The sequence below is a fragment of the Coregonus clupeaformis genome, unplaced genomic scaffold (assembly GCF_020615455.1).
Source record: "Coregonus clupeaformis isolate EN_2021a unplaced genomic scaffold, ASM2061545v1 scaf3943, whole genome shotgun sequence".
Classification (NCBI taxonomy): Eukaryota; Metazoa; Chordata; class Actinopteri; order Salmoniformes; family Salmonidae; genus Coregonus; species Coregonus clupeaformis.
Genome location: NW_025537397.1, coordinates 1,866 through 29,776, shown reverse-complemented (window position 1 = coordinate 29,776; position 27,911 = coordinate 1,866). Strand labels below are relative to the sequence as shown.

General features: G+C 46.9%; 1 pseudogene; it reads right to left on the bottom strand.

The window, feature by feature from the left end:
• Positions 1 to 4,083: 4,083 nt before the first annotated feature.
• LOC123490427 lies at positions 4,084 to 26,590 on the bottom strand (annotated as a pseudogene).
• Between the last annotated feature and the right edge of the window lie 1,321 nt (positions 26,591 to 27,911).

Sequence of the window (27,911 nt, the reverse complement as noted above, 5' to 3'; positions counted from 1 at the left end):
GCTACAGGCCCCTCTAGGAACCACCACTGGCTACAGGCCCCTCTAGGAACCACTACACTGGCTAAAGGCCCCTCTAGGAACCACCACTGGCTACAGGCCCCTCTAGGAACCACTACACTGGCTACAGGCCCCTCTAGGAACCACTACACTGGCTACAGGCCCCTCTAGGAACCACCACTGGCTACAGGCCCCTCTAGGAACCACTACACTGGCTAAAGGCCCCTCTAGGAACCACCACTGGCTACAGGCCCCTCTAGGAACCACTACACTGGCTAAAGGCCCCTCTAGGAACCACCACTGGCTACAGGCCCCTCTAGGAACCACTACACTGGCTAAAGGCCCCTCTAGGAACCACCACTGGCTACAGGCCCCTCTAGGAACCACTACACTGGCTACAGGCCCCTCTAGGAACCACTACACTGGCTACAGGCCCCTCTAGGAACCACCACTGGCTACAGGCCCCTCTAGGAACCACCACTGGCTACAGGCCCCTCTAGGAACCACTACACTGGCTAAAGGCCCTCTAGGAACCACCACTGGCTACAGGCCCCTCTAGGAACCACTACACTGGCTAAAGGCCCCTCTGGGAACCACTACACTGGCTACAGGCCCCTCTAGGAACCACCACTGGCTACAGGCCCCTCTAGGAACCACCACTGGCTACAGGCCCCTCTAGGAACCACCACTGGCTACAGGCCCCTCTAGGAACCACCACTGGCTACAGGCCCCTCTAGGAACCACCACTGGCTACAGGCCCCTCTAGGAACCACCACTGGCTACAGGCCCCTCTAGGAACCACCACTGGCTAAAGGCCCGGTCTCCTGTTATTTATACTGACAGGCTGGCAGAATCTCTCTCTCTCTGGCTGAGGTGAACACACACACCAACTGATTTCTAGTGAAACCTGAGGCTGATGATGGGTCTCTCTCCGTCACGCTGTCCTCTTTATGCCAGTGTCTGCTACCTGTCACTCACACAACACGACAAACACTAGATATTCCTGTGGCGTGTCAATTTCCATTTTGACACAACACGACAAACACTAGATATTCCTGTGGCGTGTCAATTTCCATTTTTGACGTCTTTGGCCAAGGTTGGGCTGCAGTAAAACAGCACCCCTACACTAATCACTGATAACATACTGTGGTATTCCATTAAAGGTTACGCTGACTGTCTCGCACTGAAACAAAATACTCTGTTTATGGAGGTCCAATACTCCATATCATGGATGCAATGCCTGGGGCAAGCACACGCTCCAGCTATACACAGAACCGTTTAGAAAGAGAATCCACAGCCCCATTCTGCTGACAGCTGTTCATGTTCATCCATGTTTGTTTAGTGATAAAGTCAGCCCTGCTCCTTTTCAGTAAAAATTCATGAATGCAGAGCTTGTGCTGAAATGATCATTAAACCAATCCCACACAGGGTGCACTTCCATGGGGGTAACCAGAGACCCACTCCCCCTTGACCCACTTCCAGGGCGCAAACCTGGGTTCAAATACTATTCAAAATAATTTGAAATACTGTATACGTGCTTCATTGAGCTTGCCTGGCTTAATGGAACCAATGGAATAGTTTTAAAAGGGCAAACTCTGCCCACCTGGCACTCCAGGAAGACTAGAGCAAACAACGTTTTTGAAAGACTTTCAGTAGTATTTGAACCCAGGTCTGCTTCCAGGGAGCCATATCCCTGGTATGGCATCCCTTTTGAAGAGCTCACAGCACCGCTGGGAAGGGGGTCCAGATACATCCCAAATGGCATCCTAATCCCTATATAGTGAATAGGGTGCCATTTGGGACGTAATCCTACAATCCAAATGTGTTATTCAATGAGTTTCAATGGGCTGTAGCAGTAAAGGCTAAATTTAATGTTTCATAAAATATTTTTTTGTTATACAGGGGCCTAAAATTCCAAATCAAATTTTATGACCATCTTAAAACAATTCCATATGTTCGCTTAGTAGATATTGCGATCTAAGGGCTTAGACCTACAGGGGTTTTAATAATATGCGTTACCCTTCTTTTCAAAAGCCCTCATTCTCCCATTGTCTCGAACTTAATAGCCTTTTCTTTCTCCGAGGGCAACAGACAGCCAGATATGTACAGCACAACCAAAATAGTAAAAAAAATAATAATAATCATGCAAGCTAGACTCAATTTGAGGTAGGTGTCCTTGGTGGGGTCAGTAGGGTAAAGTAGACTTGACAGGAAGTCAGAAACTTTTCTGTAGTCAATGTGAAAGACAATGCTGCCATCTAATGGACAACAATGTCATTTCTAGATTCTATTACAGAGTTGAATGAGTAAAGCTTGCATTACAATGTAATAACCTGTACACAGAACTTACCACAAAGAATAACGTGTTTGATTTGCTTCTGTGATATTATAATGACATCTAATGGAGAGTAGTTGAACTGAACAAAATGCAAGACACAGAAAATAAGCAAAAAGGTACAGATAAATGGTGGGAATGTAACTTTTATTTCTGACTGTCTAGTGCACCCATGCCATCTTAGTCCCAGTAGTGCACAGTACAGCCAACACAGACAGATATAGACACAAAAACAGCAGCATTTCATTCACCATTATCTACCTACTGCTAACCACTCCTATTCCTCACCACAGGGTAGCTTCTATGTTACATTTTTAAATTTTAGTCATTTAGCAGACGCTCTTATCCAGAGCGACTTACATGAGCAATTAGGGTTAAGTGCCTTGCTTAAGGGCACAGACAGATTTTTTCACCTAGTCGGCTCGGGGATTAGAACCAGCGACCTTTCGGTTACTGGCACAACGCTCTTACCCACTAAGCTACCCACTAAGCTAAATTCTATTGTATTCTATGGCATACAGGTTTAGAGCAAGGTGACCTATTGCATTGTAATATACAGTTAATGGGGAGGTAGGAGGAGATGTGATCGATGGGAGGGTGATTGTTACAAAGTCACCTGAGTCAGGCTGACAGGCTGAACTGGGTTCTAAGTGGGCTAGAAAGCCCTACGGCAAAACCAGGCTTCCTGGACTAGAGAGGACCAATGCAGGACTTGGGCCCGTATTTATAAAGCCCTACGGCAAAACCAGGCCTCCTGGACTAGAGAGGACCAATGCAGGACTAGGGCCCGTATTTATAAAGCCCTACGGCAAAACCAGGCCTCCTGGACTAAAGAGGACCAATGCAGGACTAGGGCCCGTATTTATAAAGCCCCTACGGCAAAACCAGGCCTCCTGGACTAAAGAGGACCAATGCAGGACTAGGGCCCGTATTTATAAAGCCCTACGGCAAAACCAGGCCTCCTGGACTAAAGAGGACCAATGCAGGACTAGGGCCCGTATTTATAAAGCCCTACGGCAAAACCAGGCCTCCTGGACTAAAGAGGACCAATGCAGGACTAGGGCCCGTGTTTATAAAGCCCTACGGCAAAACCAGGCCTCCTGGACTAAAGAGGACCAATGCAGGACTAGGGCCCGTATTTATAAAGCCCTACGGCAAAACCAGGCCTCCTGGACTAAAGAGGACCAATGCAGGACTAGGGCCCGTATATATAAAGCGTCTCAGAGTAGGATTGCTTATCTAGGATCAGGTCCATTCAGTATAATGCCAAACTGATCCTAGACCAGCACTAAGACTCTTTATGAATACAGGCCCAAATATTAGCAGGGGCACAGTGGAGCAAGCAAGGTGGGGTTGAGAGGGTTAGCTGCTGCCAGGTTGCCAGTACCCATTTGGGTCAGTTTGCTCCACTGAGCTCTCACTTGAGGATCTCTCTCTTCCTCCTCTCAATCCTCTCCTCCTCTCTCTTCATCCTCTCCCTTCCTCTTCCTCTCTCTCCCTCCTCCTCTCTCCCTCCCTCCATCCCTCTCCCTCTCTGTTCCCCCTCCTCCTTCCTCCTCCCCCCTCCTCCTCCTCCCTCCCCCCCTCCTCCTCCTCCTCCCTCCCCCCTCCTCCTCTCTCTTCTCTCCCTCTCCCTTCCACCTCCTCTCCCTCCCTCCTCCTCTCCCTCCCTCTCTTCCCCCTCCTCCTCTCTTCTCTCCCTCTCCCTTCCACCTCCTCTCCCTCCCTCTCTTCCCCTCCTCTCTCTCCATCCTCCTCTCTCTCCCCCTCTCTTCTTCCTCCTCTCTCTTCATCCTCTCACTTCCTCCATCTCCTCTTTCCAACATCTATGTGGGCCGAGCTTGACTGAAGCGCGGCTTCACTCTAAAAGAAGACAGAACGGGGGGACAACTAATTCAGAAAAGGGGGAGACAGACATAGGAGGGTAGGGGGAGACAATGTGCCTGTGTGTGTGTGTACCTGAGGGTTTTCTCAGGACCACTCTGTCGTCCGCTGGCCTGGGAGGAGGACTTGAACTGGGCCTCTAGCCTGGAGTAGATCCCTGCTGCACGCTGGAACAACCACAATCACCAGTGACAACCACACTATACACAATGTAAATGAAGAAAGTTTCATGTTTCAACTTTCTAGTGTTTTATCCCCTACTAAAAATAAAGGTGTAATCAACTCACTACTACACACCTCTTTAGTGTCCTTGGACTTGCTCTGGTCCTGCTCTCCAAACCTCATCTTAGTCAGATGGCCAATGATCTCCACCATACGCCGCTGGTCTGGGGGACACGGAGGGGGAGAGAGAGGGGGAGGGAGGGGAAGAGGAAGAGAGAGCGAGAGAGAGAGGACAATTATAATGCACATAACTATCGTAACACCACGCACACACACAAAGTTAACGGAGGCCTGTGTTACCTTCCTCTCTTTGGGCATCCTGGTTGTAGCGCATGGAGCGAGAGCTGTCCCATTTACTCTTCTGGGCACTCACTCTGGAAACACAAACTATTTAAAACATAGATACATAAATGGTGAAATAGATGAAGAAGCATGAAGTTGACCTCACCTGAATGGAGTGTTGTCCCTCGAAGGTGTCTGTAAAGAAACCAACAGAATTTGGAAAAGTAAGAAAATTGCAATTATTTAAGTCTCAGGTATAAACGAGAGAAGTAGACTCACTTTCTCCACTGCTTTCTCTTTGCGGTGGAAACTGGGTGAGGACATCTGCCTCTTCAGAGGTTTGCTCGACTTCTTGGCCTTCTTAGCAGCTAACAATGAACACATAGAAAACCCATATGTTGTTACATCCATAAGCAGTGTACACATACATTCATGATTCAATTACAACTGATAGCTCATAGCTGCAGACAGATTTAAAAAATGTATACAAACCCCAATTCAATTTCACAATGAACAGCCCATGCACCCATAAGGTACTGCCATCTGCTGGCTGTAGTGCGCTACACCTTACTTCTTCATTTAGATATGTTCATTTATTTATTTAAATAAACACAGTGGTGATTCATCATAACATACAGTGTGGTCTTCTGACATAGGGACAATCTCAATTGAGTTTCCTTGATTCCTCGTGTCCTCTTTCCTCACCACCTTCTCAAAGCCCATTAGACGAGGTCAGAGGTCCCTCCCCTCTGACCTTCTCATCCAATGGGTTTTCAGAAGAAGGCGAGGAGAGAGGACACGAGGAATCAAGGAAACGCAATTGAGATTCTCCCCTACTCTACCTTGTTTGAAAGCCTGTTTGGTAATTGGCATTTTGGTATTTATTAGGATCCCCATTAGCCGCTGTAAAAGCATCAGCTACTCTTCCTGGGGTCCACATGGAACATGACATAATACATAGTACAGAACATTATTAGTCAAGGACTGAAATACATACATTTACAACGCCACACATAGCCCACATATCAGTACATACACACAATATCTAGGTATAATACAGTGCAAATTACAATACAAGATAAATAAAAAGGCTGTGTCTCTTCACAGTCCCCTTTGTGCAGTAAGGTGTTTTTTTTATCTGCTTTTTGAATCTGCTTTTATTGCTAGTTTGAGTTACCTGGGGTGGCAGAGAGTTCCATGTAGTCATGGCTCTATTTAATACTGTGTGTTTCCCAGCCTCTGTCCTAGACCTGGGGACTGTGAAGAGACCTCTGGTTGCATGTCCTGTGTTGTACCGACAAGTGTCCGAACTGTGTGCCAACTGCTTGAACAGACAGTTCGGTACCTTCAACACCTCCAATACCAAAACTAGGGCCTAAAGGACCTTTCTGGTCGACAGATGTCAAGAAGGCAGAGCAACGCCATATCATTGACAGACCTCTTCCTATTTTAGCAACCATTGAGTCTATATGTTTTGATGACAGCTTGCTAGGGTGACACCCAGCAGTTTAGTCTCCTTAACTTGCTCAATCGCCACATTATTCAATAATAGATCTAAATTAGGTTTAGCATTGAGCAAGTGATTTATCCCAAAAATGATGCTTTTCATTTTTTTGATATTTAGCTCCAGCCTATTGCTTGTTAACCATTCTAAAACTAACTGGAGCTCTATGTTAAGGGTGTCAGTTATTTATTTTACTGTTGCAGCCGACGTGTATACTGTTGAGTCGTCAGCGTACATAGACACACAGGCTTTATTCAAGGTCAGTGGAAGGTCATTAGTAAAAATGGAAAACAATGTCCCTAGCCGGCTGCGCTGCGGAACACCACACTCAACTGAATTTGCATGAGAGAGGCATCCATTAACGAAAACCCTCTGTGTTCTATTAGATACAGTTGAAGTCTGAAGTTTACATACACCTTAGCCAAATACATTTAAACTCAGTTTTTCACAATTCCTGACATTTAATCATAGTAAAAATTCCCTGTCTTAGGTCAGTTAGGATCACCACTTTATTTTAGGAATATGAAATGTCAGAATAATAGTAGAGAGAATGATTTATTTCAGCTTTTATTTCTTTCATCACATTCCCAGTGGGTCAGATGTTTACATACACTCAATTAGTATTTGGTAGCATTGCCTTTAAAATTGTTTAACTTGGGTCAAACGTTTCGGGTAGCCTTCCACAAGCTTCCCACAATAAGTTGGGTGAATTTTGGCCCATTCCTCCTGACAGAGCTGGTGTAACTGAGTCAGGTTTGTAGGCCTCCTTGCTCGTACACGCTTTTTCAGTTCTGCCCACACATTTTCTATAGGATTGGAGGTCAGGGCTTTGTGATGGCCACTCCAATACCTTGACTTTGTTGTCCTTAAGCCATTTTGCCACAACTTTGGAAGTATGTTTGGGGTCATTGTCCATTTGGAAGACCCATTTGCGACCAAGCTTTAACTTCCTGACTGATGTCTTGAAATGTTGCTTCAATATATCCACATAAGTTTCCTTCCTCATGATGCCATCTATTTTGTGAAGTGCACCAGTCCCTCCTGCAGCAAAGCACCCCCACAGCATGATGCTGCCACCCCCGTGCTTCATGGTTGGGATGGTGTTCTTCGCTGCAATCTGCCCCTTTTTCCTCCAAACATAACGATGGTCATTATGGCCAAACAGTTCTATTTTTGTTTCATCAGACCAGAGGCATTTTCTCCAAAAAGTATGATCTTTGTCCCCATGTGCAGTTGCAAACCATAGTCTGGCTTTTCTATGGCGGTTTTGGGAGCAGTGGCTTCTTCCCTTGCAGAGCGGCCTTTCAGGTTATGTCGATATAGGTCTCGTTTTACTGTGGATATAGATACTTTGTACCTGTTTCCTCCAGCATCTTCACAAGGTCCTTTGCTGTTGTTCTGGGATTGATTTGCACTTTTCACACCAAAGTACGTTCATCTCTAGGAGACAGAACGCCGTCTCCTTCCTGAGCGGTATGATGGCTGCGTGGTCCCATGGTGTTTATACTTGCGTACTATTGTTTGTAAGGCAGATGAACGTGGACCTTCAGGCTTTGGAAATTGCTCCCAAGGATGAACCAGACTTGTGGAGGTCTACAATTTTTTTTTCTGAGGTCTTGGCTGATTTATTTTGATTTTCCCATGATGTCAAGCAAAGAGGCACTGAGTTTGAAGGTAGACCTTGAAATACATCCACAGGTACACCTCCAATTGACTCAAATGATGTCAATTAGCCTATCAGAAGGTTCTAAAGCCATGACATCATTTTCTGGAATTTTCCAAGCTGTTTAAAGGCACAGTCAATTTAGTGTATGTAAACTTCTGACCCACTGGAATTGTGATATAGTGAATTATAAGTGAAATAATCTGTCTGTAAACAATTGTTGGAAAAATTACTTGTGTCATGCACAAAGTAGATGTCCTAACCGACTTGCCAAAACTATAGTTTGTTAACAAGAAATGTGTGGAGTGGTTGAAAAATGACTTTTAATTTTTAAACACCTACGTTTTTTTCAGCAATAGGTTATGACCAATGACATCCAAAGCTGCACTAAAGTCTAACAGAGCATCTTCCACAATCTTCTTTGTATCAATTTCTTTCAGCCAATCATCAGTCATTTGTGTCAGTGCCAAGCATGTTGAGTACCCTTCCCTATAAGCGTGCTGAAAGTCTGTTGTTTATTAGTTTTCTGTAAAATAACTTTGTATTTGATCAAACACAATTTTTTTCAGAGTTTGCTAAGCACTTGTAACATGCTGATTGGTCGGCTGTTTGAACCATTAAAGGGTGCTCTGCTATAATTGGGCAGCGGAATGACCTTTGCCTCCCTCCATGTCTGAGGGCACACACCGTCTTCTAGGCTTAAATTGAAGATGTGGCAAACAGGAGTAACAATGTATTCCGCCACCAACCTCCGCAATTTACCATCCAGGTTGTCGGTCCCAGGTGGTTTGTCCTTATTTATAGATAGCAACCATTTTTTCACCTCTTCCACACCCACTTTGTGTAACTCAAAACTACAGTGCTCGTCTTTCATTATTTGGTCCATTATGTATGAAGGCTCAGCGTTTGTTGTTTGAATGTCATGCCTAAATTAGCTAATCTTGTCAATAAAAAGCTATTAAAGTGGTTGGCAATATCAACGTTTTTAAATGAACAAGCCCTCTGCCTCAATGACAGATGGAGCAGAGTTAGCTTTTCGCCTAGAATTTCATTTAAAAATACTGCAGAGCTTTTACTATCATTCTTTATATCATTTATCTCTGTTCCATAGTATAGTTGATTCTTCTTTTTGTTTAGTTTAGTTGTGTGATTTCTCAGTTGCCTGTATGTTTGCCAGTCTGCTGTGTTGTCAGACTAATTTGCTATTCCCTTTGCCTCATCCCTCTCAGCCATAATGTTTTTCAATTAGAGTATAAACCAAATCAGAGAGCCTAATTACTCTACCTTGTTTCTTGGTGGCCTCCTCTTCATCCCCCACCTCGTCCTCAGTGACCTCTGACCCCGTGGTATACTCCTCATCCTCAGACAGCAGCGTCTGCTGCCTCTGACACAGGGGATCAAAGGAGGGCATGTCAGGGCTTAGATAGCCTGGTCCCAGATCTGTTTGGGGTCTAACCTTACACCATTTGCTCATTAACTAAGCATGAGGAGTTGGAATGACAGCGTGAACAGACTGGCCCTCAGGCTTCAGCTGGTTCAGTTGGTACTAAGGTATACTGTGTCACTACTGTAACATGTCACCTCATACACACACAAACACACCAATACAGACACGGACACACACACACTGCAGCACAATTACATCTGGAAACAATAGAAGTTGATCATACCAGTTGCCGGCTCCAGTTTTTCAACAGGGAAAACTGCAAAGAAATAGGTTGAGTTAGCTAGGCCTATAGTGTATCTGTTTGAAATAGGTTGAATCAGACTATAGGCCTATCGATGACTCCACAAATCAAGCGCAAGTCAACGTTTATTGTCATGAATCTTGCCCTGTAGGCAGAACCGAGTGATTTCTGAAGATGGGCCAGCAGCAAGGTCAAAATTGGCTAGATCGTAAAAATTAATTTTAACAAAATTAATATAAGGTTAGGATTGATTATGCATTAGGGTTAGCAGTGTGGTTAAGGTTAGGTTTAAAATCAGATTTAATGTAGTATGTAGCTAGTAGACAAATGTGTAGCCAGATAGGTATATCAATGATGTCTGGTCGTCATTGTAAATAACAAGTTTGAGCAAGCACACTAAAGTTTCTTTAAACTTTTCATTCTAGTTGTGAATATGAATTTGCCTGGATAAATAAATAAATAGTTGTAGACTCACGGTGGTGCCCTCTACTCTCTGAAGTCCCAGAAGCCCCGGCTCTACCAGGATGTCACAGTCCAGTACCCGCTCCCCCCTCTCCGAACCACTGGAGGGGGACTCTACAGGCCTGGCACACAGACACACAGAGAGAAAGAGAGAGAGAACAGGGGAGTACCATTAAACGCTAAACCTATCATAAGACACAAAAACACACCACGCACGCACACACACACTCACTGTCTCTTACCCTGTCTCTGGAGGGGGTGTACTGGGTACACACACTGTCTCTTACCCTGTCTCTGGAGGGGGTGTTCTGGGTACACACACTGTCTCTTACCCTGTCTCTGGAGGGGGTGTTCTGGGTACAACACTGTCTCTTACCCTGTCTCTGGAGGGGGGGTGCTGGGTACACACACTGTCTCTCTGTGTAGTAGCAGGTCGTTGAGTAGTCTGGTCTGGGCTGAGTTTACCTGGTGGTCCCCAGTACAGTCTCCACTGTCTGACACATTCACTATGTGGTCCCGCATCTTACAGCCCTGAGACACACAGACACACACACACACGGTTTTGACAAGATTCAAGTGTGAAGTGTGTTAAATGTGTAAACTATTCAAAACATGGTCACCTCACAACTCCAAGTGTGAGTGAGTGAGTGTGTATTCCTACCTTGGGCATGCCGGTGGGGTCAGCGTGGCGTCCTCTGGTTGCAGCAGGGTAGATGCCCGTCCCGTGCCAGCCCTGCTCTGCCCCCATGCCCGGGTACAACACACCCTCTGGGTGATACCGACAGTGGGACAGCTCTGCACACACAAACGCCTGGACACACACACGGTTTTGACAAACAATCATTCTGAATGCATTGTCATTACACAAATGTTACTAGGGCCTGTCTGGAGTATGCACGCACGCACAAAACACACACGCAAACCCCCCTACCTGTTGGCAGTGGGAGCAGGTGAGGTGGTTGACGGTACCCCCAGATCCTCCAGTAGACCAGCACCCAGGACTTCAGCTCCTCATACAGCCCTGTCATGTAATCATGGACCTCCCATCTCTTCTGCCTACAGACCAGTGGTAGTCATAGAACATGTAATCATGGACCTCCCATCTCTTCTGCCTACAGACCAGTGGTAGTCATAGAACATGTAATCATGGACCTCCCATCTCTTCTGCCTACAGACCAGTGGTAGTCATAGAACATGTAATCATGGACCTCCCATCTCTTCTGCCTACAGACCAGAGGTAGTCATAGAACATGTAATCATGGACCTCCCATCTCTTCTGCCTACAGACCAGAGGTAGTCATAGAACATGTAATCATGGACCTCCCATCTCTTCTGCCTACAGACCAGAGGTAGTCATAGAACATGTAATCATGGACCTCCCATCTCTTCTGCCTACAGACCAGAGGTAGTCATAGAAATGACTGTCCTTTATTCTGTTCATGTTTCTTGAAGCTGTTCCGCCACTAAACAATTTTGTCCAGCCTGGTCCTTGGAACCAACTCATTGGCCTTATGGTTAGAGTGTCCACCCTGAGATTGGAAGGTTGGGAGTTCTGCTTGGCACTCAGCATTAAGGAGATAGATTGGGGGTAAGGCCCTGAGATTGGAAGGTTGGGAGTTCTGCTTGGCACTCAGCATTAAGGAGATAGATTGGGGGGTAAGGCCCTGAGATTGGAAGGTTGGGAGTTCTGCTTGGCACTCAGCATTAAGGAGATAGATTGGGGGTAAGGCCCTGAGATTGGAAGGTTGGGAGTTCTGCTTGGCACTCAGCATTAAGGAGATAGATTGGGGGTAAGGCCCTGAGATTGGAAGGTTGGGAGTTCTGCTTGGCACTCAGCATTAAGGAGATAGATTGGGGGTAAGGCCCTGAGATTGGAAGGTTGGGAGTTCTGCTTGGCACTCAGCATTAAGGAGATAGATTGGGGGTAAGGCCCTGAGATAGACTAGTGTCCTGTCCAGGGGGTGTACTGGTACATCACGCTGCCTCGCTACACAAACAGGAGATAGGCTCCTGCTCCTATGAGCCGTTCCGGCTTGCTCAGGCAAGGCTACTTACTGGTCCTTGGAGACGGATATTCAGGCTTTACTGTGCTTTATTGCTAAGTACCCTTTCTACCTGGGATATACTTTGAAATGACATGGTAAATTGTAGCTATAATATATTTACCTAATAATGACATGGTTTCTTTAGCATTTATCACTATAAACATCCATAGGATAACAGTGAAGATGTATCTTGATAGAGCAGAAATAAGTAATATAATAATAATAATAATAATAATAATAATAATATATTCCATATAGCAGACGTTTTTATCCAAAGCGACTTAACCGTAAATCACAGTCTACAGACGCTGAGAGACGTTGGTCCGGCATCCCAATGTAACATAGCTACGCAGCTCTGTGACCACCATCCGCGGGGCACGCACAGCCCGAACGTGTATCTCCCCACAATTCCCAACCAACTGTCACAGTTTACTAAGCCAGAACCCAGAAGCAGACCAGGACAAGGTACTTTGAGACAAAGGTGGGTGTTTATTTAATTGACTCCCGAGTGAGGCTGAATAATCCAGGGAACAGAGCGGGTGGCGTGGATGGGTTGTTGAGGGTGCAGTGGTAGGTCCAGAAATGGCTCGGCAGCCGCCGACCATCAGGCAGAGGTTGGGTGAAGGTTCCGGGTGAGAGACTGCAGACAGAACAAAACGGAGGTGAGTACACAGCAAATCAACAAGGTGCAAAACAACAAAACTAACGCTAGAAACTCAAAGGCTGATACGCTGACAAACATACTGTTCATGGCTAACGATCCGGCAGGAACTGGATGTTAGGCCAGAGCCTAAGAAGGGTGATGATCAGGACCAGGTGTGCAGATTGCTGATGGGATGCAGGTGCGAAATCAAGAGCGCTCCCGGAGCGTTCCCGAACCCTCGGGAAACTGGAGATTACGAACAAAACACTAGTCACCAGACAGGACCCGACTCAGACTGCCGGGATCGTTACAGTACCCCCCTCCGACGTAACGCCACCGGGCGGACTCCCGGAGCGCCAGGATGGAGGCGGTGAAGTCACTGATGAGGTCAGCATCTAGGACCTGTCGCCGCGGAATCCAACTCCTCTCTTCAGGACCATACCCCTCCCAGTCCACGAGATACTGGAAACCCCGCCCCGCCGTCTGGAATCCATGATGCGACGCACCGTAGGCAGGACCACCTCCGATCATCCGAGGAGGAGGAGGAGGAGGCGGAGGAGGCAACAGAGGACTGAGGAAGACAGGCTTGAGGCAGGAGACATGAAAGGTGGGATGGACTCTGAGCGTCCTCGGTAGTTTGAGTCGAACTGCCACTGGATTGATCACCTTCTCCACCACAAACGGACCAATGAACTTCGGTAACAACTTCCTAGACTCAGTCCGTAACGGAAGATCCCGTGTGGCCAACCAAACCCTATCTCCGATGGTATAGGTGGGAGCGGGGATCCGGCGACGATTCGCCTGGAGCTGATACCGGTCCGAAACTCTAAGGAGTGCCTTTCTGGCCCGATGCCAGGTCCGGTGGCAACGACGAATATGGGCCTGGAACAGAAGGCACTGAGAGCTCCTTCTCCTGAGAAGGGAACAGGGGAGGTTGGTAGCCATACAGGCACTGGAAGGGAGACATCCCAGTGGCAGATGTAGGGAGAGTATTGTGGGCATACTCAACCCAAGGCAACTGAGAGACCCAGGAGGTGGGGTTGGAAGAGACCAGACAGCGTAGCGTGGATTCCATCTTCTGGTTGGCTCTCTCCGCCTGACCATTGGATTGGGGGGTGAAAACCAGATGTGAGACTGACTGTAGCTCCAATGGCCAAACAGAAGGACTTCCAGACAGCAGAGGTAAACTGAGGGCCACGGTCGGAACGATATCACTGGGCAAACCGTGGACCCTGAAAACCTCCCCTAACCAGGATCTCGGACGTCTCCGAGGCAGAGGAAGCTTGGCAATTGGCACAAAGTGGGCGAACTTGCTGAATCTGTCCACGATAGTCAGAACGACCGTGTTCCCCTCAGAAGCGGGCAACCCAGTGGACGAAGTCCAGGGCCAGATGCGACCATGGACGCCGGGAATAGGAAGGGGGTGAAGTAGTCCAGAGCTGGGCCGATTGGTACTCTTATTCTGCGCACACACTGGACAGGCAGCCACAAAACCCCGAGTATCCTCGGCCATGGCAGGCCACCAAAAACGTCTGCGAAGAAACGCCATTGTCCGAGCCACGCCAGGGTGACAAGCCATCTTGCTGGCGTGGGACCATTTGAGGACCGCAGGACGAACCGACTCAGGCACAAACAACCGACCGGGTGGACCGTTACCGGGACCGGGGCTGAGTCCGAAGGGCCGCCAGCACCTCCTCCTCAATCTTCCACATAACTGCTCCCACGACGCAGTTCCGGGGAGAAGTGTCTCGGTCTTGGACCCACTCTCCCTCCGTCTTGGAGAACATCCGGGACAAGGCGTCCGCCTTGCCGTTCTTAGATCCAGGTCGGAACGTCAGGAAAACTTGAATCGTCCGAAAAACAACGCCCACCTGGCCTGACGGGAGTTGAGACGTTTAGCCGATTGCACGTAAGCAAGATTCTTGTGGTCCGTCCAGACAATAAACGGTTGCTCCGCCCCCCTCCAACCAGTGGCGCCACTCCTCCAAGGCAAGTTTCACCGCGAGAAGCTCCCGGTTACCCACACCGTAATTCCTCTCCGCAGGCGAAAGGCGACGAGAGTAGTAGGCGCAGGGATGGAGTTTACTGTCCGTGGAGCATCGCTGCGACAGGATGGCGCCAACTCCCACATCAGACGCTGGTCCACTTCAACGGCGAACTGACGGGCCGTGTCCGGTTGAGAGAGAATCGGTGCGTTGGTGAATCGCCTCTTCAAATCCAGAACGCTCGATCCGCCTCCGGATTCCACTTGAAGGTCCTGATACTGGAAGTCAAGGCAGTTAACGGAGCGGCCACCGGCTGTAATCCCGGATGAATCTGCGGTAGAAATTCGCAAACCCCAAAAATCTCTGGAGCTGCAATCTCGTACCGGGCTGGGCCCATTCCAGAACCGCTCTAACCTTCTCTCCTGGTCCATCCTAATCTCTCCCCTGGAGATGATGTACCCGAGAAAGGATGTCGTGTGGGCGTGAAACTCGCACTTCTCGGCCTTCACGAACAGGCGATTCTCCAACAATCGCTGCAGAACCTGCCGGACATGCTGGACGTGGTCGGAAGGTTCCTTCGAGAAGATCAGAATGTCATCCAGGTAAACAAACACAAAGAGACCGATCATATCTCTCAGGACGTCGTTCACCATACTCTGGAATACCGCTGGGGCATTGGTCAGTCAAAACGGCATCACCTGATACTCGAGTGACCCATCGGTGTATTGAAACCCGTCAACCACTCGTCCCCCCTCTCTGATCCGGACCATGTGATACGCATTGCGTAGGTCTAGCTTGGTGAATACCGTAGCACCCTGTAAGGAGTCGAAGGCAGAACTCATCAAGGGCAGGGGATACTTGTTCTTGACCGTGATGGCATTCAACCCCCGATAATCAATACACGGTCGAAGAGAGCCATCCTTCTTACCCACAAAGAAGAATCCTGCCCCCCAGGGGTGATGACGAGGGACTAACGAGACCAGCCGCTAGGGACTCCTTGATGTAGGTCTCCAACGCCTCACGTTCAGGTCGGGAGATACTGTATAACCTTCCCTTGGGGTAGACAGCTCCCGGGAACAGGTTGATGGCACAATCATATGGTCGGTGGGGGAGGGGAGTGACAGAGCCTTCTGCTTACTGAAAACTTCCCCCAAATCGTGATATGTCTCGGGAACCAGGGACAAATCTGGGGGTTTAGCCTCAATCACCTGACTGGGAACCGAATGGGGCAGGCAGTCTTGAGACAGTTAGCATGACAATCAAGGCTCCAACTCGTTACCTTGCCCGTCACCCAATCGAACGTGGGATTGTGTTCCTTCAGCCAGGGGTATCCAAGGACCAGAGGAACATGGGAAGACGGGCAGAATGAAGAATGAAATCATCTCAGAATGATTCCCCGACAACCGCATCTTAACCGGTTCAGTCCTCATCGTGATACGTGCCAGACTACTGCCGTTCAGAGTGGTCGCTAATGGCTTCCGGCAATTGCTCCTTGGAAAGCCCCAGCTGTTCCACCAACTCGGCATCAAGAAAGCTTCCATCGGCACCTGAATCGATAAAAGCGTTAATCTCTAAGCTTTGATTCCTGTTCACAAGGGTAGCCGAGAAACGGGTCTGACAGAGGTACTGAGAGGTTGAAACTGGCTGCGCTAAAAGTCCTCCCAACTTTAGCGAGCCGGGCAGTTTGACGACCGCCGGGAACAAGTGGAGATGTAATGTCCCGAGCGACCACAGTAGAGGCAGCAGTTGGTCTTACGTCTATGTTGACGCTCCTCCTTGGTTAACCCGTGCCGCCCCACTTGCATGGGTTCAGAATCGGGAGAGAGGTCCTCTCCACTAATCCTTTGTGGTGGAGAATGATCGACGTGTTCTGGTCCACCACCCGACCCGACTGGGAACTGAGAAGCTGATCGATTGGACGGACCCCATTGCTTCTCCCTCCCTTGCTCTCGGACTCGATTATCCACCCGAATAGACAAGGCTACCAAGCTGTCCAGGTCACTAGGCTCCGGATAGGAGATCAACTCATCCTTGAGCTGCTCCGACAGACCCTGGTAAAGGCCGCTTGCAGAGACTCCCCTGCGTTCCACCCACTCTCCACAGCCAACGTCTTGAACTCGATCACGAAGTCGGCCACGCTGCAAGTTCCTTGGTGAAGAGAAAACCGGGCGCCTAGCTGCGTCCCTCCCTCGGACGGAATGGTCGAAGAGCTTTCCTCATCTCGGCCGTGAACCCCCTGGTATGAAGCCATGCAGGGATCCTGTCGTTCCCAAACGGCTGAAGCCCACTCCAGCGCCGACCACGCAGCAACTCAATCACAAAGGCTATCCTAGCCTTGTCTGTGGCATAAGAGTAGGGCTGTAGATCGGAACACTAATCCACACTGCATAAGGAAGGAACGGCATCTTCCCAGCTCCCCTCATATTTATCCGGCCGGAACCTTGGGCTCACGGAGGGACACAACTTCAGAAGCGGCAGGCGAGATGGGTGAAACCGTAGTGGATCCTCCACCGGGCACTTGCGTTGGTTCTGAACCTCCGTCAGACCGGTAGAAAGGTTCAACTGACAACGCGATCTCCTGTAGTACCGTGCTATGATGGCCCAACATCTTCTCCTGCTGGGTAATGGCATGGCGAACAGAGTCCAGGTCCGCTGGGTTCATTACTGGCCGGATCGTTCCGTCACAGTTTACTAAGCCAGAACCCAGAAGCAGACCAGGACAAGGTACTTTGAGACAAAGGTGGGTGTTTATTTTAATTGACTCCCGAGTGAGGCTGAATAATCCAGGGAACAGAGCGGGGTGGCGTGGATGGGTTGTTGAGGGTGCAGTGGTAGGTCCAGAAATGGCTCGGCAGCCGCCGACCATCAGGCAGAGGTTGGGTGAAGGTTCGGGTGAGAGACTGCAGACAGAACAAAACGGAGGTGAGTACACAGCAAATCAACAAGGTGCAAAACAACAAAACTAACGCTAGAAACTCAAAGGCTGATACGCTGACAAACATACTGTTCATGGCTAACGATCCGGCAGGAACTGGATGTTAGGCCAGAGCCTAAGAAGGGTGATGATCAGGACCAGGTGTGCAGATTGCTGATGGGATGCAGGTGCGGAAATCAAGAGCTCCCGGAGCGAGTTCGAACCCTCGGAAACTGGAGATTACTTAACAAAACACTAGTCACCAGACAGGACCCGACTCAGACTGCCGGGATCGTTACACCAACAGACTTTCCGGTACACGTCCCTCTATTAATTTGAATGTGTTGACAGTTAGAGAAATTGCTTGAGCTGCGCTGAGAATTTGAATAGTATGAAACCCAACGGTGCAATATTCTAGAACATTTTTAGTGCGTACGAGTCCATGTTTGGTACTCTGATAGACCCTTTACAGCACATATGTCAGAGTCAAGGCCGCATGAGGCCACATCCGCCCGCGAGAAGGTTTTTTACGGCCCCTGGGATGATCTTGATTTATTATTAGAACCGCCCGCAGACCGCAGCAAGCCGGCAGCCCGCAGATCTTTACACGCACCAATACTACATTTCCCACAATGCAACGGTGACGCACTCGAGCAGTAGCCTGCTTCATTTCAATATTTATTGGCACAGCAGTCGTCAGCATCACAGTAAAATTAACTTTCAGATACCCATCAAAAAATGGCAAACGGAAGGTGGACACTGAGAACCGGGGGTTTCAAACAAGGTGGGAGTCGGAGTATATGTTCACGGAGGTAGCTGGAAAACCTGTGTGTCTTCTGTGTGGAGAAAGTGTGGCGGTACTGAAAGAGTATAATCTGAGACGACATTATGAAACGAAACACGCGGACAAAAACAAGAATAATGGACATGGAACAAAGGCTACAAAAGGCAGAGGAATTAAAAGCGGTGCCGACTTTCGACGCCGATTTGCTGACTTTGAAGCACAAAAAAGCAGGTTGGAACTGCTCGGGTAACCCATTTGCTGTTGACGTGGAAAGCTCACCACCAAACCTCCAAATGGAGTTGATTGACCTCCAATGCAATGATGCACTGAGGGCAAAATATGCGGCAGTGGGTGCTGCGGAGTTCGCCCGTTTCCTCCCGACACAATGCCCCAGCTGCGCATCCAGGCTGCTCAAACGTTGTCTATGTTTGGCAGCACATACCTGTGTGAACAACTGTTTTTCTTTGATGAACCTGAACAAAACATCACACAGAAGTCGACTTACTGCTGAACACCTCCACTCAATTCTGAGGATTTCTCAGCTCAGAGCCTTACCCCGAACATTGATGAACTTGTGGAAAAGATGGGACACCACCAAGTATCACCCTCAACCTCAAACAAGTGAACATTACTGTGCAATCACATATTTAGAGTTTTTACTCAGTTCAAGTTTAAAAGTTAAAGTTTAATATTTGTTTTCACTGCATGTTACTTCTCCTTAAACAAAGTGTTGTTTTTGATTAATAGATTTTTGCACTTTATTTTTATTGTATTTCAATCCAATTATATTTTAAAAATATTTCAGTTGAGTGGATGATAGAAAATTGCTATTATTGTTTTTTTCTTTGAAGTAAATTTAGCCCACTTTTGCTAAAATAGAAAATATAGGCTACTGATGGTGCCTTGAATACCGGTTTCTTTCATTTAATGTTCATGTTATGGGGATTTTTATATAAAGGAAATTTGTCTTTTGTGTCTGTTGAAAATTAAAGATTACTGACAGAGCCATAAGAAAATATTGCTTTATTTATCTGATCATATTGGAATATATTTGTTAGGTTTTCAGTAGGTTCAATTAGGTTCACTAGACTATATGCGTCATTTTAAAATTTTTCAACTGAACATTCGAACAGTCCGGCCCCTCGGCTTGTAGCTAAATTTTTTTATTTGGCCCTCCGTCCATTTGACTTTGACACCCCTGCTTTACAGTCATGCGTGCATACATTTTACGTACAGTGGGGAAAAAAAGTATTTAGTCAGCCACCAATTGTGCAAGTTCTCCCACTTAAAAAGATGAGACAGGCCTGTAATTTTCATCGTAGGTACACGTCAACTATGACAGACAATATGAGAAAAAATCCAGAAAATCACATTGTAGGATTTTATGAATTTATTGCAAATTATGGTGGAAAATAAGTATTTGGTCAATAACAAAGTTTCTCAATACTTTGTTATATACCCTTTGTTGGCAATGACACAGGTCAAACGTTTTCTGTAAGTCTTCACAAGGTTTTCACACACTGTTGCTGGTATTTTGGACCATTCCTCCATGCAGATCTCCTCTAGAGCAGTGATGTTTTGGGGCTGTCGCTGGGCAACACGGACTTTCAACTTCCTCCAAAGATTTCCTATGGGGTTGAGATCTGAGACTGGCTAGGCCACTCCAGGACCTTGAAATGCTTCTTACGAAGCCACTCCTTCGTTGCCCGGGCGGTGTGTTTGGGATCATTGTCATGCTGAAAGACCCAGCCACGTTTCATCTTCAATGCCCTTGCTGATGGAAGGAGATTTTCACTCAAAATCTCGCACGATACATGGCCCCATTCATTCTTTCCTTTACACGGATCAGTCGTCCTGGTCCCTTTGCAGAAAAACAGCCCCAAAGCATGATGTTTCCACCCCCATGCTTCACAGTAGGTATGGTGTTCTTTGGATGCAACTCAGCATTCTTTGTCCTCCAAACACGAGCGTTGAGTTTTTACCAAAAAGTTCTATTTTGTTTCATCTGACCATATGACATTCTCCCAATCCTCTTCTGGATCATCCAAATGCACTCTAGCAAACTTCAGACGGGCCTGGACATGTACTGGCTTAAGCAGGGGGACACGTTTTCACTGCAGGATTTGAGTCCCTGGCGGCGTAGTGTGTTACTGATGGTAGGCTTTGTTACTTTGGTCCCAGCTCTCTGCAGGTCATTCACTAGGTCCCCCCGTGTGGTTCTGGGATTTTTTGCTCACCGTTCTTGTGATTATTTTGACCCCACGGGGTGAGATCTTACGTGGAGCCCCAGATCGAGGGAGATTATCAGTGGTCTTGTATGTCTTCCATTTCCCTAATAATTGCTCCCACAGTTGATTTCTTCAAACCAAGCTGCTTACCTATTGCAGATTCAGTCTTCCCAGCCTGGTGCAGGTCTACAATTTTGTTTCTGGTGTCCTTTGATAGCTCTTTGGTCATGGCCATAGTGGAGTTTGGAGTGTGACTGTTTGAGGTTGTGGACAGGTGTCTTTTATACTGATAACAAGTTCAAACAGGTGCCATTAATACAGGTAACGTGGAGGACAGAGGAGCCTCTTAAAGAATAAGTTACAGGTCTGTGAAAGCCAGAAATCTTGCTTGTTTGTAGGTGACCAAATACTTATTTTCCACCATAATTTGCAAATAAATTCATTAAAAATCCTACAATGTGATTTTCTGGAAATAAAATTCTCAATTTGTCTGTCATAGTTGACGTGTACCTATGATGAAAATTACAGGCCTCATCTTTTTAAGTGGGAGAACTTGCACAATTGGTGGCTGACTAAATACTTTTTTCCCCCACTGTATGGGTGGCCACAGAGGGAATCGAACCCACAACCAACGCTTGGTGGCGTTGTAAGCGCCACCAAGGTGTAACTGGGTGGTACAGGACCTGCTGTGAGTGTAGGTGATGTCTCCTCGAGGGTCGATGTTGATCTTCCCTGGGATGCAGGAGATCTTCCTCTCTGTGTCCTTGGTCAGCAGCTTCAGGCACAGAGCACACCTGGGAAAGACAAGTTGCAGTTCGGTGGTTAGGAGAGGTTAACATGAGTCGTATTCATTGGGCACAAACAGAAGAAAACAGACTGAAACAGGTAGGCATCTACCTAGTGTCATGACTCTCTCCTTGGTGAGGATCAAAGGTGCCAGATCAGCTTGGCAAATGGCTGACAGATAGCCAGACCCCCCCCTCTCTCCCACAGGAGAGGAGATGGAGGAGTTGGGACGGTTTTATGACTTAACAGCCGGTCATAAATAGTTTGCAGAAAAGGACTCCTTTTGGTCTCTAGTATGAGAAGAATTAGATTTTCTTTGTTCCAGAGACTTTTGCCGCCAAAACTATAAACGTCCAAAAAGTAAACACTGGAACAATAATCCTAACATCCGAATGTTTGGAATGGTCAGTGGGGGTCTAAAGAATAATCATGTCATATTGTTTATTATTTTGTGATGTTATTAAAAACTGTATGAACCAAATACTGTAACTTAAGAAGGATACCCCCTTTATCTGTCAAGTTTACATCTAAATGTTGTATAAAATATATGATTAAGTATGAGAGTATTTTGGTGAACATAGGAATATGATTTTAGTCTTTAATGAAATAATAGTTTTTCATATAAACTATGCACAGGGACTAGCCACACCCCAAGTGCCATCAGAGATCGTGTCAGCCAGTAGGAACGCCCCTTTTACCAAGAGGGCTTGAAAGACGTTTAGAACGGTTAGAAACGTTGAATCAGAGACCAGGAAGCGTGGAGCTGTGGCTACACGGCTTTAAAATGGTTAGACCAGAAAGACCAGCCGACGTGAAGCGCAAGCTCACGTTACAAATGGTTGAACATCTACAGGACCAGCCGACGTGCAGCGGGAGCTGAACGTTACAAATGGTTGAACATCTACAGGACCAGCCGACGTGCAGCGGAAACTGAACGTTACAAATGGTTGACACTCTAAGAACAGGAAACGGTGAGAAACTCTGAAACTCTCAATCTCTACACAAGAAGAAGAAACTCACTAGACTGTATCATATCAGTCTGCAGCTGGCATGTAAAGTTATCTAGAACTTTCACTGAAGACACGAGTTGGGAAGGACAATCCCATCTCAGACACGCCATTCGAAGACAAGCCGAGTCTCACCGAAGTGGGATGAAACACTCAAAACGTTTTTTGAGAAAGTGGTTCAACAGAGAGACGACGATCAAGGACAGCTACGTGTAAATATACGCATTGCATTTCTTATCCGAATGAGCGGTGTTTAGGGTGCTAAGTATTACGATTACTGTGAGCGTGTTTCCAAATGTAACAACGATAAATTGAATCTCTGTCTCTCCCTTTCACTTGACCCCTTCTTCCCCTAACCAAGCAGTCATGCTATTGTTAGTCCAGTCCACTAGGGACCTGTTTTCATTGTATTACGTTAGTAATCAATAATCTATACTGTGTGTGTGTGTGTTTATGTATTATGTGTTATTATTTAGTTAGTTAGTAAATAAATAATTAAGCCAATTTGTGTATTGCTGATTCATCCATAAGGTTAGGTTTCTTGTAGGTTCAAGGATTATGCGATATTCAGAATGAGACTGATGAGGTCATGATTTAATAAGTGACTGTTATCGAGATATATATATATATATATATCTTCTAAGAGTTTAATTCGGGAGATCTTCTAAGAGTTTAACTCGTTAAACAACTTCTTCCGTGGTGCCACAACTTCCTAATGAGTTAATTGTTACATGATTAATTTAATCAAGTAACAATTAAACATAGTTAATTGATTTGATAAATAACAGTAATCACATTAATGCAAAGTCACGTCACGACACTGTCCAGTAAGAAATGCTCATTTTCATTTTTCTGTTGCAAAATGTTTTCTGTTGTGTGCCCAAATGAATAAGACCAATGACAGACAGACCAATGCACCCCCAGAGCTGCCACACACCTGTACAGAGTTGATCGTTGCCTGGGGAGTCCTGGTTCTTATAGTCAGGATCGAAGAGACACTCAATCTTCTTCTGGAATAACTTACTGAGAAAGGGAGAAATCAAAGGTGTTGGCAGAAGCAGAATGATCGGTCTACCAGGCCTGCCAAAATCTCTAGGCCTACCTTTGAACTTGTCTTTTCTGTCCATGACGTCGTCTGCCTCGGTTGTGGCTGAAGAGGTCAGCGTATGCGCTGCCAGGTTACTGTTGATGCAGTTCATGTTGCAGGGTGTGGCCACGATGGCACCTCTGTGTGCTTGTGGGACAGTACTGAATACACTCCTCCACCTATGAGAGTTCAACATGTGACAGTACTGAACTACTTCTCCACCTTATGAGAGGTCAACATGTGATAGTACTGAATACTCCTCCACCTATGAGAGGTCAACATGTGACAGTACTGAATACACTCCTCCACCTATGAGAGGTCAATCATGTGACAGTACTGAATACTCCTCCACCTATGAGAGGTCAACATGTGACAGTACTGGACATACCTCCTCCACCTATGAGAGGTCAACATATGACAGTACTGAACAGTATTGCCATACACTGCCGATTTTGCAGGTTTTCCTACTTACAAAGCATGTAGAGGTCTGTAATTTTTATCATAGGTGCACAAAAATCCAGAAAATCACTACTATGATTTTTAAGTAATTAATTTGCATTTTATTGCATGACATAAGTATTTGATCACCTACCAACGTAAGAAATTCCGCTCTCACAGACCTGTTAGTTTTTCTTTAAGAAGCCCTCCTGTTCTCCACTCATGGTTACCTGTGCTACCTGTTTGAACTGAGTTCCTGTATAAAAGACACCTCAGTCCACACCTCAATCAAACAGACTCCAACCTCTCCACACAATTCTGCTCAAGACCAGAGAGCTGTGTAAGGACATCAGGGATACAATTGCAGACCTGCACAAAGGCTGGGATGGGCTACAGGACAATAGGCAAGCAGCTTGGTGAGAAGGCTTCAACAACTGTTGGCGCAATTATTAGAAAATGGAAGAAGTTCAAGATGAACGGTCAATCACCCTCGGTCTGGGGCTCCATGCAAGATGTCACCTCGTGGGGCATCAGATCATAAGGAAGGTGAGGGATCAGCCCAGAACTACATGGCAGGACCCTAAGTCAATGACCTGAAGAGAGCTGGGACAACAGTCTCAAAGAAAACCATTAGTAACACTACTACGCCGTCATGGATTAAAATCCTGCAGCGCACGCAAAGGTCCCCCTGCTCAAGCCAGCGCATGTCCAGGCCCGTCCCCTGAAGTTTGCCAATGACCATCTGGATGATCCAGAGGAGGAATGGGAGAAGGTCATGTGTCTGGATGAGACAAAAATAGGAGCTTTTGTTCTAAATTCCACTCGCCGTGTTTGGAGGACAAGAAGAAGGATGGTACAACCCCAAGAACACCATCCCAACCGTGAAGCATGGAGGTGGAAACATTTCATTCTTTGGGGAGATGCTTTTCTGCAAAGGGGACAGGACGACTGCACCGTATTGAGGGAGGATGGATGGGGCCATGTATTGCGAGATCTTGGCCAATAACCTCCCTTCCCCTCAGTAAGAGCATTGAAGATGGGTTGTGGCTGGGTCTTCCAGCATGACAACGACACGAAAACACACAGCCAGGGCAACTAAGGAGTGGCTCCGTAAAGAAGCATCTCGGTCCTGGAGTGCCTGTAGCTTCAGTCTCCAGACCCGGAACCCAATAGAACATCTTTGGAGGGAGCTGAAAGTCCGTATTGCCCAGCGACAGCCCAAACCTGAAGGATCTGGAGAAGGTCTGCTATCAGGGAGGAGTGGGCCAAAATCCCTGCTGCAGTGTGTGTTGCAAACCTGGTCAAGACCTCACAGGAAACGTATGATCTCTGTAATTGCAAACGGTTTCTGTACCAAATATTAAGTTCTGCTTTTCTGATGTATGAAATACTTATGTCATGCAATAAAATGCAAATTAATTACTTAAAAATCATACAATGTGATTTTCTGATTTTTGCTTTTAGATTCCGTCTCTCACAGTTGAAGTGGTACCTATGATAAAAATTACAGACCTCTACATGCTTTGTAAGTAGGGAAAACCTCGCAAAATCGGCAGTGTATCAAATACTTGTTCTCCCCACTGTATGAGAGGTCAACATGTGACAGTACAGAACCTCCTCCACCCATGAGAGGTCAACATAAACAGGTTATTGAGTTTGTTCAATGCCTTGGGAGGTCATATGTCACCTACTTGCAATAAAAGTAACAAGTTACAATTCTAAAAACACCTCTAATGGCAACCATGCAACAGGAAGTTAACAGTTCGAAAGGCCCCTCGTTTTCTGTTTTGGACTAAAGTGAAGAGTGAAGCCTCTTCGCTCTATTTTACTCAACGACCAACAAAAGCTTGTTGGTTCATGTACTGGTTCATGTACTGGTCCATGTACTGGTCCAGGTACTGGTTCATGTACTGGTTAATGTACTGCAGCAGAGAGGAAGAGGCGGCCCCGGGAGGTTTCACTCCCGCCAAAATCTGTCCAAAATATTTTCAGGTTCAGCCACTTTGCGTTTGTTCTTCAGCTACAACAGAAAACCAGGGCCCCAAACGCTTCCACGTCGGCTACATTGCAACCCGGCATAGCAACCCAGCTCACGCCATTACAACACTTACTAACATGTCCATCTTCAAGAACTCGGAGGAGATGAGGATTGAGATCCGCATTGCTGGGCTCTGTAACCAGCACAACCAACAAACACCACATAACCAACCAATGTTGCCATACAACCAACAAACACCCACATAACCAGCCAATGTTACCACAACAACCAACAAACACCACATACCGACCAAACACACTGCCAGGCTACAACCAACAAGCACACCACTATTGGTGACCAAATCACAGCAATGCCGTCCTCCATGGTTATCATTTGACCTTGGCCAGGTAAGTGAATGGTTTCCAGTACTGTACAGGCATCAGTGTATGTAGCTCCAGTACGGTCATATGGAAAGTGCGAGAGCATATATTAAATTCTTTACCGAGCTTGGGTTTGTCATTGTTGCCATCAACGGCCATTTGTGCCTCTTGACGTAGTTCATGAGCCAGTCGAAGATCTGTACGTCACAGTGCACAGGAGATGTCCACCTCCTCCCAGCGCTGGGGTTCAGCAGAGAGGTACTCAACAAGTTACGCATCTCGATTGATCAGAAGGTCACGAGGACACATGAAGTCCTGCTTCAGGTTCTTAGCCTGCGTCACACCACGTGGATCGCCATATTGAGCCTTCATGGGGGAGAGAGATGCAGACAGAGCAGACAGGCAAACAGACACACCACACAAGAGACAAGACGCAAGATAACACTTGATTTTTGTATCATAGTACATATGAGCATTTGTTAGCAGACTAAGTTCTTGATCCTGCTCTATGAAACTCTTTGATCACCTTACTTGAGCTGGACTGGTTAACTGATGTATTTCTGTTTGTCGGTAGTTAAACCAGGCAAATCCCAGCATGTGTGTCACTCACCCTTTCCCCTCTTGGGGCTTCTCTCCCTCCTCTGCGAGTCCTGCTCTCTTTCTCCTCCGAGCTACCTCTTGAAGGGTTCACACGCCAGGCCCCTGGAAGTGGAGACACCAAACAAGACTGTGGCAGCTCCCACTGATGCCAAAGCCTAGACATTCAGACATGAAGAGTCTTCAGGTCTTACTGCCTGCCACATTGGACGCAGAAATTAAGCATCTTGACTTGCTGCGTCACCACTTGACTTCACCTTCACCGCACCTCGATCACAAGGTGCTACAGAGAGAAATTCACCTGAGTATCCTGTCCAACATCTATACCCACCACCCTTTTTTGCCCCAAATCTGGGACCAACCGGCTCCGAACAGCTTCTACCCCAAAGCCATAAGACTGCTGAACAATTAATCAAATGCTACCACTATTTACATCCTACCCTTTTTTGCACTACTCTCTTACTGGTTGCACCTCACTGGACTCTACCCACACACACCACTCTCCCCACATACATTACTCTGGAAAGGTTACGTCGTAAGCATTCCACGTAAAAGTGTACCGGTTGTATTCAGCGCATGTGACAAATACAATTGATTCGATTTTTTGCTGAGTGTAAACGCTCACCTATTCATTTAAATGGAAGTCTGGTTCTATTTCCAAGATTTCCACTTGCTGACTCAAGCCCAGAACACTAGGATAAAATAGCTCGCTTTTTCGGATCACGCTGGTAAAGCTACGTGTTCAGTGTGTAGTAAAAGCGTACTGCATTTGGACGCCCCAGCAGCTTCTATGTTAGGCAGACTACCCCCCAGCAGCTCCTATGTTAGGCAGGACTACCCCCAGCAGCTCCTATGTTAGGCAGGACTACCCCCCAGCAGCTCCTATGCGCAGGACTACCCCCAGCAGCTCCTATGTTAAGGCAGGCTTACCCCAGCAGCTCCTATGTTAGGCAGGACTACCCCCCAGCAAAACTCCTATGTTAGAGCAGACTACCCCACAGC